Genomic DNA, 6,418 nt, shown 5'->3' on the forward strand with positions numbered 1-6,418 from the left:
GGGAGACCCATGCCTGGTTCAGATATTCACCATCGACGTTGGCCGTAAGTCGCAAGGTTCGTAGCGCAGCGCGGTAACCACTTCGCCACCGCTCCGTGCAGACGCATACGCACACACAACCTCCATTCGCCACTAAGTGGCGGTGACGTCACCACGACGCTTGTGCCAGGCTATGTGTACGTTGAGGCCACGTGAAGTGTCGAGCGCCCGCGAGCAGGAGGTCACGGGGCAGACCCAGGTGCCACGGGTCACCTGACTGAGACCACTGGCCGATGCACCACCTGTTCCCCCTCCGACTGTGCCAACATACCGTCACATAAACACGTACACACGCACACATGGCATTTGCAATTTTTCCCCAAAAGCACCGGCACTTTCAGGGGAAGAATACAAAACAACTTAACGCGTTGGCCAATAACACTGTGGCCTTAAAAGGCAAACGCATATATTGAGTGACGTTTCAGGCAATGGCCCTTTTTTCATAGCACATCACACGAAGAAGGCCCACATCTGTAACACGACGTTGCTTTTGACGCATGCTTCTGAGTGTTGTGCTTGTTGCGAACTGTGCTTGTTTCACCACCACCGCCAACGCACCAGCAGAATGACCAGACAATTTGTTGAACTTGTTGGACGACGGTCGGACTCTGCGGGCCTCTGGTCCCAATCCCCACCACCCGCTCCGCCCCACACGCCAAAGCACCGTTGGGTCCCTTCATGCCAGCCACTCTCTCTGCGGCCTTGCCTCTGCACCAGTGCTCTCCACACATTGTCAGACGGGGGGAGCCACTTTTTGCCGATGAGATATCATCAGCGTGAGGGCCGCCACACGTGTGAACCCATTGGGGGTTTGACAGCAGCACGACGACGATGATGATGATGATGATTGGGGTGGGGGGGGGATGTTTTCAATTAATTTTGTGTATTGTCGGGGGGGGGGGCGTTTGTCTGGGGCCGCACTAAAGGCCACCAGGGGCCACCAATAGCCCACGGGCTTTGTAATGAAACATACTGCCCTGTGCCATCCCTGTGCATGGTCTCGCTGCCGAGAGACGGCGACTCTGCTGGGCCAAGACGAGGTGATTACCATCGTGCAGCTAAAAATTTGCATTGCGAAGGCATGTTCCATACCAAGGTTTGGACGTGTTAATGCACTGAGTCTGTCTGTCCGTCTCGTAACGGGGTGGGTGGGGGGCACGGTCGGCTACGTACGGTGAGAAAGAAGTTCAACATACATACAAGTCAAATTGTAACGCTGCGCGGGAGCCGCGCGATATTTGCTCGCTGCCGTAGACAGAAAATGACTCGGAGGCACGAGCCGTAACCACAGATAAGTGGGAATGTAGTCACGCGATAGCCAGCGCCAATAATTGGTCAAGCTCTGCAGTCTTCTATATACTAAGGTGTTATCGGTCAATTACTGAGCGTTTAAATGTGGGAGGAAACCGGAGCAGCCTGAGAAACCCCCACCCGTGCGAGGGGGAAACACTCTATCCCATACGGATGGAACAAGTGGAGTCCGCTTTTGTTTCTGTCCTGCCTTCTCCTGGAACTGCTTTTTGTGTGTAGTTTGTTCTCCTTCCCTTGCACTTCCGATTAGCGCAGTTGCCTAAGTTGGCTAAAGAGGTTTAACAAACATGCATGCACATGGCGCCTCCTTGACGCCCACGGGGAAGGAGGGAGTTTCGCAACATCTGTGTGTGATCCACCAACCCTCGCTGCTTGGCTGCCTCCACAGCGATGGATTGCAGGCCACGCGCAACAGAGACGCCACCGCCACCGCCTGCCAATTATTGCCCAAAATCTGGGTACAAAAACCAGCGATAAAAAGTTTTTCGCCGCAGGCGTTTGCCCCATTACGGGCGAGGCTCGCACTCGCCTCCGGCACACGCAGCTCCCCGCTCGGTGACGTTATCACGTGCGTAAAGAAGAAGGACCATTGCCCGTAACGTCGCCTATTATATATTTCCCCTTTAAAGGCCAAACGGTGGTTATTGACAATGGCGCGCGGCTTTATCTCACGACGTGGCACGTCACGCGGTGTTGTGACGTCATCTCGCCGCGTGGCTTGGACCGTTGCGCGGGGTTAATCATCGAGAAGGGCAACGGGAAGCGTCACGAAATCCACGCGTACGGATGCTTTTTCTTTCTCGTTTTAATAAAAAAATGTATCATAATACTTATAGCGAGCACGTGATCAAATCGCCCTACAGTGTAATACTTTTATTATTCCGTGTGCTTACCCGGGGAGGGCCTCACCGAGTCTAGTGACTCATTATTCAGGATGGTCCTGCCAAGTTTTTTTTGCAGTAGGGGGTAGAGTGATGTGAATTCCAACTCGGTGCGGTAAGTTGCGGGTAATTTTTTTTCTCTCTCTCAAATTTGGACCGTGACACCGGCAAACAGATGACCTCACCGGATCTTCAACGTTTGGTGCGAAGCAGAGGACAACCCCGCAGTATTTTTCAGGGCGGCCGCTCGATTCTAAACCGCCAAACTCTACAACAAGCGAAACTCATGCGGGATCCCGGAAGTTCGGCAGGGGGAGAGCCTGATGGATAGAGCTATTTTAACTAATCAGGTAGGGCCCACTAACCTATACGTATATCTCTTTTTCAGAAGCGACCTGGCCTTCGCAAATTGATAACTCGACGAAGTGGCTTATAGTGCGGAAATGTATCACAGCCACATTCTCTAAAAGCGTGATGATGTTGCTTCTAAATGTGGAGGGGAAAAAAACCGGAGCGCCCGCAGAACAACCCACGCGACCACGGGGAGAGAGAGAGATAGAACATGCAAACTTCAAATATACAGGCATCGTCGGGGTCAAACGAACGACCTCCTGTATACCAGGCGAGGGAGTTAACATCTCCTAGCCACCGTGGCACCCACCTTGGTTGGGTGGTTGGGTAGCCACCATGCGCACGTCTGGTGGTTATAGGCTGCCGTGGTTAGGGTTAGGGTGGGGGAGAGGGGGGGGGTCAGAGGTTGTTGGGGCGTTCTACGCCCCATCGCCCCCCCCCCTCCTCTCCCCCCCCCTAATTTCCGGCAATTCTCGCGTCCGCGCGATGCAATCGCGGCGTGGCTGCCAGGCGCCCAATGTGAAGACCACGTGCGGTTAATGCTGCCCGCTCGCAATTGTGTTCTGAATAACGTACGACTAATTGTAATGATTGCTATTGTCGGTGGTTGTGATGGTAAATGGTGATGATTGAGTCGATCAACGATGATGATCATCATCATGATGATCATGGTGATGATCATCATCATGTGTCGTTGATGAGGATGGTGGTGCTGGTAGCATTGTTATTGCTGTCGATGATTATGACAGTGTTGATTATAATTTTTGATCTCGTTGATGATGATCATGATGATGACGATCATAATCAGAAGATTTATTTATACTGGAGGAATCCGATGAGCTATAAAGCTCTTTTACACAGATGTCCAGTAGATGGTGTGGAGGATAAAACTGATATACAGTATTTATGTTGATGGTGATGGCGATTTTGATGACAATTATGATGGTATCGATTAATCTGATTGATGATCATCAAATTATGGTGACGATTTATGATCATGTTAATGAGGTCGATGATGATGATGACGGTGACAACTCCACCCAACGTGACAAATCTTAGGCACGTGGACAGAATTCCGAACATTAAGATAAATTCTGATGCTCATGCAGTACAACCTAATAGCAACACATATTCAAGTCACAAACACAGACACAATTACATGAATAGGCTCACGCTCCAAGAGACACCGCACATTTTAAATACTTGCATAAATTTAAGAGCAAGCTGTTCTTTCGCTCACATGAAATACATCATTTGGCAAAAGTCACGCATCCGTTAATGCAACATTTCGCGTGGCCTAATCGCCCTGTGATTTCTCATGAGCTCAAACGGCTTCTTTGTGTTCCCCGCCAGACTTGAGCGGGCTGAAGGCAGGAGTTGATCTCATCTGCAAGAAAATAAAGTTGGGGAATCTGGAGAAAATTGGCCACGACGCTTTTCCCCTCCCTCAACCACCCTTAAAGTCACGGCTAGGGTTATAGGGTATAGGGTAGGTGGGTGCGTGGTACCACGTCGGCAACCCTGTTGGGGAAAGAAGGGTTATGGTACCTCTCCAGAAATGGATATTCTGCACCGAGTATACACGGGGCCCTGGGACCCACAAGGCACAGCCTAGAAGCTGCTGACTGCGGGAATGGATGAGTTACACACACATATATACACAAAGACAAAGATCCCCCATATAGACTTTGACAGAATGTTGCGGGTAAGTGCTGTTTATAGCGAGGAACGGCACACGAGGCGGTGGGTGGATGAGTGGTCAGCACTACGGCCGGCCGCCTTTGTCTCCCCAATGCTGAGGTCCCACACCGCAGCACGTGCTCATCTAAGACTTGGGAGGATCCCAGAACTGGTTGAGTCGTTAATCACCAATGGTAGCTGGGAATCAAACTCTGGTCGCCGGGTTCGTAGCGAAGTATATTAACCACTGCACTACCGCTTCCCCTATATACAGTCTATATACAGACATACACACGCACATATATACTGTATAGGCAAACTAAAACAAAGATCCCCCGTGTAGCATTAATAGTGTTTCCAGTACCACGCCAGGCCGCCTTTGTCTTCCTCGTGGTGATGTTTACACATAGAAACAGGTACTCATTGAAGGCCGATTTAATCCAGCAGCGGCCCAGAACCGGTTCGGTAAATCCGTCTCAACTGACGGCCGCTTGCGTTGTGGCCGAAACGTCGTGAGAATTTTATCGTGTTCTTTTATTATTTTATTCTCATTCTACGTGACTTTACCGAAAGAACCAAAGAAGATGATGTTGACCATGCCCGAGAATCGAACCCAGTGCGCTAACCGCTGCGCCACGACTCCCCGTGATCTTAGTTGTACTTGTTTAAAGCCGGGCGTCAACGTGAAAACCTCGGCGGAAAGGTATTCTGTCTATATCTGGGCACGACCAACACGAGTGGATTTATAGCGACATCTGCGGACGCGATTACAGCCCAACTAGTGGCGCTTGGTGTTCAGCGTATCGCAACTCACGAAGACGAAGATCCCCCGTGTAGCCTTCACAGGCTGTTGGGCCAAGTGCTATTAGCGAGCACCTGTGAAGGACGGGGAGAGTAGCCAGCACCACTCCCAGCCGCCTTTGTATTCCTAGTGGCGATGTTTACACATCACACCACCAGGTACTCATTTGAGGCTGAATCGACCTAGGGGAGGCCCAGGACCGGTTCAGATAATCGTCACCGGTGTTGGGCCGTGAACGGGAATGGAACTCGGGTCGCCGGGTTCGTAGCACAGCGCGCTAACCGCTACACTACTCCATTCACATACAACCACTCACACACTACCACACATACATAAGAAAGACATTGACACATACATAGACTCAAACTCACACACACATAGACAGACACTGACATGCACAAAGATAAAGATTCCCCGTATAGCCTTAACAGACTGTAGGGGGAAGTGCTGTTAGCGAGCACCTATGAAGGCCGGAACGGTACACGAGGGGGTGGGTGGCCAGCACCACGCCCGACCGCCTTTGTCTCCCCAGTGGTGATGTTTACACACCGCACCAGGTACTCATTTTAGGCTGAGTCGACCTAGACATGCACACACACCTAGACACAAGCTAACACTCACACACGTGCGCGCCGTGGGGGGGGGGGGTCGTGCTGGAGGGGTCGGCTGGAAGGACACGTGTCCTGGTTCACTTGTAACGTGTGCGCGTCATCTGGGCGCTCACACTTAGAGGACGAGTACTGCTCCTCCTCCTCCTGTTCCTCTTCTTCCTCTTATCCGTGTTTTTGGCAGAATTTTGCGCTGACGTCGAGGCGTGCTGACACCCAGAGACGCCTGAGGCGCACACGGCCCCGGTCTGAAGAAGACGACGAGAAGCGAAGTGGTTTCAACGGTTCCACGTAATCTGCGCTTGGATTCCGAACCCACGTCCTTCGCGTTTTGAGCTCAGTCGCCCTGTGCCCCATGCCCTCGGCTACAGCTCTCCCACGCAGAAACCCACCACCATCATCACCACCAGCACCAGTATTATTACTTCCACCACCACTGCCACCACCAACCACCATCACCGCCACCACGGTAGGTGGCTTAGAGACGGGTACCATGTAACTGTGAGATCATGGGAAAATCATCCATCACCTCCACGGCCACCACGACCAGCACCACCACCACCAACCACCATCACCACCGCGACCACTATTCGGAGCAGTGCTCAAAGGGCATGCGTGTGGTTTCGAATGCCGTGAAACCGAAGCCGAAGAGATGTGCCGCCTCAGCAGGGGGTGAGTGGGACAGACGGACAGCCAGGGGCAGCTGTTTGCGATGCGCACGGGGGCTAGGGGGGGGGGGGATAAGT

This window comes from Petromyzon marinus, chromosome 23 (assembly GCF_048934315.1).
Source record: "Petromyzon marinus isolate PM22_M1 ecotype Great Lakes invasive population chromosome 23, UKy_Petmar_22M1.pri1.0, whole genome shotgun sequence".
NCBI lineage: Eukaryota > Metazoa > Chordata > Hyperoartia > Petromyzontiformes > Petromyzontidae > Petromyzon > Petromyzon marinus.